This window comes from Callorhinus ursinus, unplaced genomic scaffold, assembly GCF_003265705.2.
Source record: "Callorhinus ursinus isolate GAN/ISIS: 27379988/994484 unplaced genomic scaffold, GSC_fseal_2.0 scaffold12, whole genome shotgun sequence".
Lineage (NCBI taxonomy): Eukaryota > Metazoa > Chordata > Mammalia > Carnivora > Otariidae > Callorhinus > Callorhinus ursinus.
Window position 1 is genome coordinate 31,094,041 of NW_027397074.1, and position 13,365 is coordinate 31,107,405.

Consider the following 13,365-nt stretch of genomic DNA (forward strand, 5'->3'; position numbering starts at 1 on the left):
ATCTTGAGCAAAAACAAAGCAGCAAAGCAACAGTAGAAGGAGTCTCCCACTAGGGCTACTAGTTCTACTGATTCAATATCACCAGGGGCCATAAAAGACGTTCTTTCCTAAGAAAAAGTTAGAATATGAATAGGAGAAAATTAATATGGATTAATATTGATGAAATGATTCCCTCCACCCACCCCGCTGCCCCTGTGCCCCTGTGCCTCTACTCACATTTCCATTTTTGTTTTTTCTTCCGTAGTGCCCTAAGGCTATCAATCTCTCAGGTACCTAGAGCCTTAATGAGCTCATTCAGGAAAAAGGAGAAATTGTTTGTCACTTAGAATACCAGAAATCCTTTATAAAAAGTTGGGGGTTCTTGAGTAGTTCATCAGTTTGGTCCAATTGGGGATTGGCAAAATTAAAAAAACAAACAAAAAACTATATAAGGGTTAACATAAAGTTAACAGTCTTTATTTTGCCAGATAAGAACCCAGGAATAACAAAAAAGGCCAGGGTGGGGGTGGGTAGATATCAGTGGAGAGATGGGAAATACTTACCTTTAACTCTAAAATTCTTTTATAAAGGAAGAATACATTTTAACAAAACATTTTAAAAGTACAAAGAGCATATAGCTGAAAAAATTCTAAAAATTAACTGCTATGATCTCATACCACACATACACATATATGCATGTGTATATGTGTGTGCAGGTGCCTTAGTGTCTTCAAGCTGCTAAAACAAACATACACTGGCTGATTTATAAACATTAAGAATACAAGTCCAAGATCAAGGCACCAACATGGTTGTCTCCCAGGGAGAGCCCTCTTCTGGATCACAAATTCCCTACTTCTTTTGTATTCTCACACAGCAGAGGGTGGAGACAGGATTCTTGCAACTTTTATAAGGATGTTAAAACTATTCATGAGGGCTTTACCCTCATGACTTCATCTAATTCTATTTATTTCCCAAAGGCCTTACCCTCTAATACCATCATATTGGTGGATAGGGTTTCAACAAATGAATTTGGGGAGGACCTAAATATGCAGTCCTTAACAATCTGTGAAAAGATTTTACTGTACAGGCAATTGATTGTGAGCCAGAAGTGAGGAACCACTATCCTAACGTGAATCCCCAAACCGAAGTATGGACCCTCGATCTCTTATTTGAAACCCTCATTATTTTTCAGAGCACAGAAAATACATACCTCAATATACTGCATATTACATAACACTTAAAGGGTATGGAACTCTGGAATGTGACATAGCACTATTTCTCCAATAAAACATGGATATACACAAACAATGAATCATGGAACACTACATCAAAAACTAATGATGTAATGTATGGTGATTAATGTAACAATAAAAAATTTAAAAAAACATGGATATTCACAAAAAAAGTCAGTAAATATAGATTGTAACAAGGCTTGACGTCAGTACAAGCCAGGATGCCATATTTAAACTACCTTTTAATTCTCAGAGTATTTTCAGATCTACATCTTCAATCCCCAACCCCCACCCCCAATATGGCTCTCCATTGAATTAATGAGGCTTTGTGAAATAACTTATGTTATGAATAGTTAATTCTATATTCAAGATTATTATATTCATTATATTTATTATATAATCAATGTTACTATATTCATTTTTTCCTTCTGATTTTAGAAGAAATTCAAATCGAAACATTTCTGTGACCCCCTAAAATATGGTGGGCCCTTGGCACTGTATCTGCATGCTTAATGGAGAAGTCAGCCCCTATTAAGAACAAAGATTCTGTAGCCAGACTGCATTGGTACAAATTGTAGCTTCTCTGCTTAGCAGATGTGTGACTGGAGGTAAGTTACTTTACTTTTCTGCACCTTCATTTATTCTGCAAAATGGGGAAAATAAAATATCGACATCACAGTGTTGATAAAAGGATAAAAGGAATTATCTTTTGTCAAGCAGTTAGATCAATGCTTGTCACATTCACTTTCTCCCAGATTATACACATTTATTTGATTATTTAAAAAATTTTGTTATCACAGCTGAAATTTTTCTGAATGGAAACAAGCTGCTTCTTGTCTAGGAAGACAAATAATAATAAAAACGATATGCTCTATTCAGCTGAGAGGAGATGGGAGGGGAGGAAGACAATGAGAAGGGACACATTCCTGGGGCAAGACTGCCTGATGCCAGAGCTCGCTTCTGCCACTTAATAGCTGTGTGTGATCCTAGGCAGGTTGTTTCATCTCTCTAAGCTCTGCTTCCACACTTCTGAAACGGAGATTAAAAATAGCATGCCGTTTACAAGGTTACTATTGGCTTAAATGACCATTTAATGATATACTTAATAAAAGTGGTTACATAATAAATAATAATAAAGTCAACACTTATTTTTATTTCTTTCTAACTTTTCTACTTCTCCCTTTTTACTGCAACCTTTTTTGGGAACCCAGCTCACAGTTCCAACTCTATGGCGTGACAGCAATCAAGAGGGAGACTACAGTGGTCTCCTGTTCCTCCCTTGATCCGAAGTGTGTAAAGAAATATGAAACGTGAACACTAAGGAAATCCTACAATATAAATACAAACTGTCATTAAAAAATTATCTTTCTTGGGGTGCCTGGGTGGCTCAGTCGGTTAAGCATCTGCCTTCGGCTCAGGTCATGACCCCTGAGTCCTGGGATAGAGCCTCCCGTTGGGCTCCTTGCTCAGCAGGGGGTTTGCTTCTGCCTCTCCCTCTGACCCTCCCTCCTGCTCATGCTCTAGCTCTCTCTCTCTCAAACGAATAAATGAAAAATCTTTTAAAAAATTATCTTTCTCACCATTCTCTCATTAATCTCCACAAACACAAATCCTTTCTTAATTTGTATTATCAATTTAGCTATTACCAAAAAATCCCCAAAACAAAACAAAACAAAACAAAAAAGGGGGATGAGGGAGGTAGGAAGAAAAATATTAGGATGTAGGAAAGAATGTTAAGTGTAATCTCCAATTAATTTGCTGTACATATCATTGGTTCTAAAGAAGAATCTCAGGTAAATGACCATTATCAAGAAGAACTGAGACATTTATATGCAAGCCAATCCTTAATATTTTCAAGATAAAATACTATTTGGGGCAAAAAAATACAGTGAAGGCCCATGTAAGAGTGGGGCCCTGGAAAGTGTTGAGTCCTCTCTTAAGTTAGGACAGGACTGCTTAGATGTTTCATAATTCTCTCCTTGTCTCTTCTATTCTCCCATACTTCCGCCCCCCGACCCCAGGCAGAGAACTTTATTAACCATGTTTCAACCTTTATTCCCAGTTTTCTTCAGCTTAATTAGCTGCAAAGAATGAATTGTGTATAAGCAAAAACTGAAAAGAGCTGCAGTGTCCAAGGGGCTTGGGCTTAAAAATATTAGAGGTCTAGATTTTATCAGATTCATGAACAAAATTTTAAAAAGCAGTCATAATATAAAATAGCAACCCCCAGTAACTTCTTTAAGTTTTGTCTTCTTCAGAAGTTGACTCAATTCAGTTTGCTTCCTCCTTGGAAGCTTCATCAGAATTCTTCAAAAGATCTAGAACTTCATCATCATCATCCTCTCCAGTAGCAAGTGGGGCTTTTTCATCCACAGACTGTGTGGGCAAAGCTTCGGCCAGTCTTCTTCAACTAGTCAGACTGTCTGCACCAAGTTGGTTTAAGATCCTGAGCAGTATTTCTGTCAGCTGCTTTGTCTCAGCCTGTAATGGTGACGAACTTTGGCGCTGTTAAAGTGGATCATTATTCCTTGGTTTGTGAACATGTTCACGTCTTCAATACCAGAGATGTTGTTTACCCCAAACTTCTTTAAGGAAAACTAAAGTTTTTTTATCATCTGCTGTAGTCATTCTATGAATCACCTTCTTCTTTCCACGAGCAATTCCTTTCCCACCAATGCACACTTGTGCTTGCAGTTTGGTGAGTTTCTCCCGGTTCATGGTAGTTTCTTTCATCTTGTTGGAGCGGAAATGGGACCGAGTGGGGGAAGAGGGTTGGCACTCAGGGGGTCTTGGGCGGACTGGCTGAGATTAGATGCACACATGCGGGGACGCAAGATGGCAGCTAGAGCTCTCCCACACTTTTAAGAATGAAAGGGGTGGGATGTATATGTGTATTTGGTATTCATAATTTCATTTTAATGGTTGGCTTGTGTTCAACAAAAGTCTCTAATTCAATGAAGTGGCTTATCTTTAATGGAAGAATAACAAAGGAGGGGAATTTGCATTTCCCGTTTGATAAAATGAATACAATATATGGAATTAGGAAGTGGCTACTAATATTGTCAGGAGGTGGTTTATGTACTATTGCAAAAGATTTGCTTTCCAACTAAAGTCCTATATACTGGCATTTTCTACAAAGAAAAGAGTTGAAAATTTTGAATCTGATAAACTGCATGTATATAAATATATAAACACTTTTTAAAAATATGGGGCGGAGGAAAGTATTGACAACATATTTGTCTATTCATATGAGATTTTCCTACAATTTGACTGCTTAGCTTATTTTCTGAGGGTTAAGGAAACCAAGAATGACTTCACTGGCGATGTAAAAATTTCATAGACACTTCATAAGACAGGCTGCCTCCCACCACGATATTATTTATTTGGGGTTATTTATATATGTATTTAGCTATTTGTATTATTATTTCTTTAGGGAGTGGGTGAAATTTATTTTATAGGCTAAAAATTCTTATACTTCCGTAAGCACAAAGTGTAGCCAGGAAGTTCTACTGAGAGGATTAGTCCTTCTTTTTTTTAAAGATTTTATTTATTTATTTGAGAGAGCGAGAGGGTGAGATCATGCGTGGGTGGGGGGTGAGGGAGAAGCAGACTCCCTGCTGAGCTGGGAGCCCAATGTGGGACTCGATCCCAGGACCCCGGTATCATGACCTAAGCCAAAGGCAGACGCTTAAATGACTGAGCCACCAAGGCACCCAGGATTAATCCTTCTGACTTTATTTTCATAGATTGAAAGATAATGGCTTAAGATTCTTTATGTTCTAGACTTAATATTGCCTACTCTCTAACTCTGTGGAACTCATTTAATGATGTCTCTGCTTAAGTTTTTCTAACTATAAAATGGAATTATCACCTTTTTCTGCTTTCTTGCCTGCCCTCAAATCCTGTGGACAAATTTGAGTATTCAGAGCTTAAGTGAATGCCTTTATTTTAGTCTTATTAAAGCATTGCAAGCAATTCCTACTGATAAAGGTTAAATGTGAACAAAATATGTATTCATATTGTAATTGTACAGTTATTGAACTGATTTCCAGAAAACATCCCAAATCTTTAAATTTGAAAAAATGCTGGCACTATGATATTGTGGGTGTTTGGTTAGCAATGGGGACATTTCTAACATATGCCTCTATAAAAGGGCATTTCTTAAAGAAAATCATAAATAAGGGTTCTGGTCCAAGGTGGTGATGTAGAAAGACCCTGAACATAACTCCTCCATAGAATACACCATATTATTCCTATTTCGAGAGCAATTCCTCCTGAAGAAGAACTGAAGGCTGACTGAACAACTTCCACACAACAAAAGACAGCGCGAATGACAAAAGAGAATAGCAAGAGAGACATTCCATTCCTTCAAGCTTACAAGAAGTAGCTGTTCTGCCTAATCTATATGAACAAACACAAAATGTCAAGCAAAATGGGGAGGCAGAGGTATTTGCTCCAAAAGAAAGAACAAGAAAATTATGAATAAAAAGATGTAAAATATGGCAGCATATACATAAAATATGGAGGAGATAGTAAAAAACATGGTTTTTTAAAAAAGAATATGTTCAAACTTAAATGACCATGTGATACACCACATCAACAAAACAAAAAATAAAAATTATGTGATCATCTCAATAGATGCAGGAAAAGCATTTAGCAAAATTCAACACTGTTCATGATAAAAACTCTCAACAATGTGGAAATAGAGAAAACATACCTCAACATAATAAAAACCATATATGAAAAATCCACAGCAAACATTATACTCCAAGGTGAAAAACTAAGAGCTTTTCCTCTAAAATCAAGAACAAGACAACAGTGTCCACTCTCTCCACTTTTAGTTAACATAATACTGGAAGTCCTAGCCATTGCAATCAGACAAGAAAAAGAACTAAGAGGCATCCATATTGGTAAGGAAGAAGTCAAACTCACTATTTGCACTACTATACATAGAAAGCACTCAAGACTTCATCAAAAATCTATCAGAAGTAGTAAATGAATTCAATAAAGTTGCAGGATACAAAATTAATACCCAAAAATCAGTAGTGTTTCTATACACTAATAACAAAGTAGCAGTAAGAGAAATTAAAGAAACTACTGCATTTACAATGATACTAAAAATAATAAAATATCTAGGAATAAACATAATCAAAGTGGTGAAAGACCTGTACTCTGAAAACTAAAAAACAGTGATGAAAGAAACTGAAGATGACACAAAGAAGTGGAAAGATATTCCATGCTAGGAGGACTAGAAGAATTAATATTAAAATGTTTATACCACCCAAAGCAATCTACAGATTCAATGCAATTCCTATCAAAACACCAATAGCAGTCACAGAACTAGAACAAATAATACCAAAACTTGTATGGAACCACAAAAGACCCGAATAGGCAAAGCAATCTTGAGAAAAAAGAACAAAGCTGGACCTATCACAATTCCAGATTTCAAGATAAACTACAAAGCTGTAGTAATTAAAACACTATGGTACTGGCACCAAAATAGACACAAAGATTTATAGATCTATAGATCAGTAGAACCAAATAGCCCAGAGATAAACTCATGCTTATATGATCAATTAATCTATGACAAAGGAGGCAAGAATATACAATGGGGAAAAGAGAGTCTCTTCAATAGACTAGTCGACATCATGCAAAAGAATGAACTGGACCATTTTCTTACACCATACACAAAAATAAACTCAAAATGGATTAAAGACCTAAATGTGAGACTTGATACCATAAAAATCCTTGAAGAGAGCACAGGCAGTAATTTCTCTGACATCAGCCATAGCAACATTTTTCCAGACAGGTATCCTAAGGAAAGGGGAAAAAAGCAAAAATAAACTGTTGGGAGTACATCAAAATAAAAAGATTTGCACAGCAAAGGAAACCATCAATAAAACAAAAAGGCAGCTTAGTAAATGAGAGAAGATATTTGTAAATACATATATTATTTATTATTATATAAATACATATTATTCTATATTTTACATATAAATATATATCATTGTAAAAATGATATATGTGGTAAGAGGTTAATATTCAAAATATATAAAGAACCTACACAACTCAATGCCAAAAAACCTAAAAAATGGGCAGAGGACGTGAAAAGATTTTTTTTTTAAGATTTTATAAATTTGACAGCAAGAGCTATCACGAGCAGGGGGGAGGGTAGAGGGAGAAGCAGACTCCCCACTGAGCAGGGAGCCCAATGCAGGGCTCAATCCCAGTACCTTGGGAACATGACCTGAGCCAAAGGCAGACGCTTAATTGACTGAGCCACCCAGGTGCCCCATGAAAAGATATTTTCCAACAAAACACACAGATGACCAACAGACACATGAAAAGATATTCAACATCACTAATCATCAGAGAAATGCACATCAAAACCACAATGAGGTATCACCTTATACCTGTCAGAATGGCTAAAATAAAAAAGATAAGATATAACGTGTGTTGGCAAGAATGCAGAGAAAAAAGAATCCTCTTGCACTGTTGGTGACAATGTAAGTTGGTACAGCCACTACAAAAACAGTACAGAGGTTCCTCAAAAAATTAAAAACAGAAATACCATATGATTCAGTAATTCCACTACTGGGTATCTACCCAAAGAAAATGAAAAACACTAATTTGAAAGGTATCTGCCCCCTTATGTATTTATAGTAGCCAAGATAGGGAAGCAACTTAAGTGTCCACTGATAGATGAATGGATAAGGAAGATATTATACACACACACACACACACACACACACACACACACACACACAGAATGGAATATGACGTGGTTGTAAAAAGGATGAAACGTGCCATTTGTGACAACATGGATAAGCCTGGAAGGTATGATGTTAAGTGAAATACATCAGTCAGAGAAAGACATATATGATTTTACTCATATGTGGAATCTAGAAAACAACAACAAAAAAACAAACAATAAAGTAGAATCAAACCTGTAAATACAGAGAACAAAGTGATGGTTGCCAGAAGGAAGGAGGATAGAGGATGGGCAAAAGGCATGAAGGGGAGTGGGAGATACAGGCTTCCAGTCTTGGGAATAAAAATACAGCAGAGGGAACCAGTCATGTATATTGTGATATCATGTATGATTACAGATGGGAGCCACACTTGTGGTGAACATAGCCTAATGTATAGAGATGTTGAATCACTATGGTATACACCGGAAACTAATGTAACACGTATGTCAACTATAGTCAAATAAACAATTAAAAATATATACATGATTTTGCAGCTTCTCTGGTGTGTTTTATCAGTTTAAGTCATTATCTCTTCTGAGATCTAGATCTTCTCTAGAAATTCTAATTGATATTGGCATTTCCATAAATACTGGGGTTTTTTTTGCTTACCATGTCTTCCTGTATACCTTGGTATGTTATTTATTTTTCTTACTTGGAGTCTTGAAAGCTATATACATTGTTTTTAGTTTTTCTAGTATTGCTATTACAAATTTAATTAATATAACCACATTTATAGTTGTCATTTACTACTTCTAGAAATTAAGTAAAAATAAAAAAGAAAAATTAAAAAAATAAAAAATAAAAGGAAAATATTTAATATGTTGAGAAAACAAAATAGGCTCGAACTACTACTTTTCACCTTCTAATAAATTAGTTCAGAAATTCCAGTTCAGTCTCCCTACATTTCCAAAGTATAATCTTTTGTTCAGTTAAATGTACATACGCAGAGGGGCACCTGGGTGACTCATTCAGTTAAGCGTCTGCCTTCAGCTCAGGCCATGATTCTGGAGCCCTGTGTTGCACTGGGGTGTCAGGGCTCCCTGCTCAGTGGGGTGTCTGCTTCTTCCTCTGACCCTCTCCCCTCTTTTGCCTTCTCTCTCTTACTCTCTCAAGTAAATAAATAAAATCTTTGAAAAAATGTACATATGCAATAAAAATGAAGCTTCTTTTGCTAAACATTGATATAAGTGTGGTATCATTACTTCTGATTTTGAAGAAGAGGAAATGATGTAAATACATACTCTTTCTGACCTTAGCCTAGTACTTCCTACAATTCATAAAACCTTACCGATGTTTCAAAAAGAAAAAAGAAAGAATATCCTAAATAAGGCAAACATACATTCCTTATATTTAGTGAAATGAATATAATATATATAAAAAAAGGATGATGCTTATTTCAAGACACTGCCATTGCCTAAAATACTTTCAGATTTCATCCTTTGTAGATGTCATCAATGCTGGCAACATATTTTTATTGAATAATTTTAATTTAAGAGAGCGTTTGAGTGTGGGTTTTTTTTTTTTTTTCAAACAACTTAAACCATTTGGAGGGCCATTTTGTGAATAAAAAGAGGTGGGTAATGTTGCCTTTGTTCAAATACTGGTGTGAGTTTAAAGTCATAGTATTGACACTTACTTTGTTGCAGAACTCAAATAGACTCTGAAAACAGTAAGAGGGGAATTCTGAAATTGTTAGCTGATGCAAGAATGAGAGACTTTAACTGGTGATACTGACAGATGAATGGCAGTGAAGATGGGAGTTCTCAGGGTATTTGGCTAAAGTCCAAGAAAATAAAGTATTTGAAAAAATTATAATTATAATAAAAAATTCAAATTAGCTAAAGCTTTGGCATCTCTCATTACAATCTTTATAATTTGCAAATGATACCACTGAGAATCAGAGAAGTTAAGTAACTGAACCAAGTCCACAGGGTTAAGGTCAGAAACTGGGAGTCGAGTTAGTATACTTGACACACAGTAGAGTGTGTTTCCCACCACATCATGGTGACAAGTTAACTGGACTCTCTCTCTCTCAAAGTAACTAAGCTTTGTGAAGACAAATCCCTTGAATGTGCAGTGATGTACACTCATAAGTGCTAAAAAATAATTGATTTAAAAATTTTTACTCCTTGGGTGGGTAAAAACAAGTTTGAGAGCTTTAAATTTTTCTGTGCATTAAAAAACCTAGAGAATTTGTATCTGCAATGATCCATTAACACTATTTTCACTCTCTCTCTCTCTCTATAGTTTGAACTTTGCTTTTTGATGCTTAGAGGGAAGCAAAATAATTCTAATTTAATTATTCAGAGTTATGTTTATAGTTCATTTTTAAGGAATTTTTTATTGCTCAATACTTGTGGCCATTATAATTTTTAGTTCCTAAACTCACAAGCAATACATGTCACATTCTTTCTTGTCATTAAATCAAATTGAATCTGACTCCAAACTCCTTGCTTGGTTGGTAAGAGATCGGATGTCAGTCATTTTGGCAACATCTACCTGCCTTTCTGGGACCACACAGGAATCCAGGGATTTTACAGGATGACTAGAAAAATGGGAGAAGGTCTCAGTTCTTCAGTCAAGCAGGACTCTGATGACCTACTCAATAGGCAAGCCTATTTCTTCTTAAAAGTAGGTAGTGCCAGTCAAAGGTAGCTTTGTCAAGTACTTTAAGACCTGCCTTCTTAGAAGACCCATGTTCTCAACCAACCTCCCTCAGGTTCTTCCATACTCTTGGGGGTTCAGCGAGGACTGACATATGGAGCTTCCTAGTTAAGACAATCTTTTCCTACTTTGCTTTTTTTAAAAATATTTTATTTATTTGACAGAGAGATAGAGAACATAAGCAGGCAGAGAGGCAGGCAGAGGGAGAGGGAGAAGCAGGCTCCCCACCGAGCAGGGAGCCCGATGCGGGACTCAATCCCAGGACCCTGGGATCATGACCTGAGCTGAAGGCAGCCGCTTAACCCACTGAGCCACCCAGGTGCCCTACTTTGATTGCTTCTGCTCTCCTGCATCTTCCTCCATTCCCTTCTCTCCAGTCTCCGGTGTAATTCCTCAATAAACTGAGACTTTTGAAACAGACACTGGGAGGGAAGTTTATCAAAGAACACAAATTTTAGCTACTTTCTAGACTGAGGAAGGGAGTGAAATAGAGATGCCAAAATAAAAATAGCTCTTGTTTTTTTCTGATCCTTCCATAGCAATGAAAATTAGACACAAATTAATATCTTACATGACCCTGTCACACGTTCGACACTCAAGACCCTCACAGATATGGTCTATATACTGGTCACAAATAATGGCTAAACACAATTAATTCTTTATCACTATAATATCCCATTATCAGAGGTAATCCTGGAGCTGATGCAATTCTAATTCTTCATTTAAAAAAAAAATGAAATTAAGAATCAGAGTGAGATGTCCTGGGGTGCGTGGGTGGCTCAGTCGTTAAGTGTCTGCCTTCGGCTCAGGTCATGATCCCAGGGTCCTGGGATCGAGCTCCGTACAGGGCTTCCTGTGCCATGGGAAGCCTGCTTCTCCCTCTCCCACTGTGTCTCTCTCTGTCAAATAAATAAATAAAATCTTAAAAAAAAAAAGAATCAGAGTGAGATGTCCTTTTCTTATCATCACGTACATCCTTTGGTAAAGGTAGTATTAATAACCAGCCCAGCATTCTTTGTACTGAAAAATTCAAACACTTTTCCTTATGAATATGGATAAATGATGGTAATGAAAGCCACAGAAAATTTTAAAGCACCAACATAGTGAAAGTTGACTATAGTTTCAGGTAACTTGCACATAGTTCTTGCCTGATCTAGATCTGAGCCCTAGTTAAAAATCAAACAATACAACAGCGAGTAATCATATAGAAGTAAATGACTTATTTTTATTACAAATTACTTCAAGTTAGAACATACTTCCTGCCTCTCCAGCCCACCTTACAGAGACAACAGACAATAAAAATGCTTAGACTGGGATAAGTGAGTTTTTTGTGTTCCCTCTTTAATGATAGAATGATAGTATGGGGGGCTCATTTTCCTGGGGTATTTCTCTTACCTGCTCTCTCTGTATGGCAGTTGGGGGCAAACAACACATCTGATGGGACCCACTCTTCAGAACTCCTGGATAAAAGAGAGAGAACCAGAAGTTATTAAACTGTATGTGGCAAAATAAGAACAAAGGCCAAACTGCAAGGCTCATTTCAACATAAAATTAATAATAAAGCTGAGCTAAGGATTTTTGGTAGGCAATCCAAACAGATATAAAATAACTGACAGTTAAAGAGAATTCAGAGTTAAAGAGAATATTGGATCTTTAAATCTGCGGCAATGATACTTTTTAAACAACTCTTCCTGCTGAGTTTTCAGACCCAGACTCTTAAGTATAACTAATGTATAACAGTTACTAGTTGCATATTTTTCCAAGAAGAAAAAAATGAAACAGTTCATTGAGCCCTAAAGTTTATTTTGAGCTTTCTAAAACTGTTCTATCTTGTATACAAGGGACTAGAAAGGAATTTAAAGGTTTGACCATCCCCGAATTGTTAAGAAAATGTATAGCTAAATGCATAGTTATAGATCTTATTAAGTATCATAGCAAAGGAGTAAACTTTTTGAAATAAGATTGCGTAATATAGCCTAACAAACTGTTCTTATATAATATTTTACTTAGACTATAGATAATCACTGGCAAGCACTCAGGGAGGCAAGGTATGGTAAAATTAATAAATGTTGAATATTTTGTTCAATGATGTCATTTTCACATGGAAGACAATTTAAATGTCTAAAATATTCTGCAGTGTATTTATATAAACATGCTACATGAAGTTTCCTTTAAGGAAGTATTTATTGAAACTGATTTTAGGCCACATGCATCAGATTCAACCAGGGTAATTATTAAAAATTCCTATCTTAAGCAATTTTCTCATGAATTTTATTACTGCAGATTAAAAATTATTCCTTTTCATTCTTCTGTTTGGTGGTGCAAACAGGAAACAAAATCGAAATCCCTTAATATTTTTAAGTATAGTTTTACTCATTGAATAAATGGCATGAATGAAATCACTGTAATTTCTCACACTGGTAGAATTATGAGTAATATAATGATTAGTATATCTTATAAAAATTTTATCAAGTATGAAGACAAAATTAAATATATTTTTTCCAGTTTCATAATGGAGATATAAAAACTAAATTTCAATAGTGGTAAATTTTCACTTATTTTCTTTTCAAGTTCCACTTGTTACAAGGAACATGTATAATCATATCTATAGAAATATTTTAACATACATTCATATTTCAGGTATGAACTATAAATGTAAACATAATAAAAACTAATTATAAAGATACATGTGGTAGGTAGATCACTGTTCTTAATTCTTCATATTTTTCCTATGCATC

At 35.7% G+C, this 13,365-nt stretch overlaps 1 pseudogene; it reads right to left on the bottom strand.

Annotated features, from left to right (window-relative positions):
• Window positions 1-3,482: 3,482 nt before the first annotated feature.
• On the bottom strand, window positions 3,483-3,944 carry LOC112825150 (transcription factor BTF3 pseudogene; annotated as a pseudogene).
• Window positions 3,945-13,365: the final 9,421 nt, after the last annotated feature.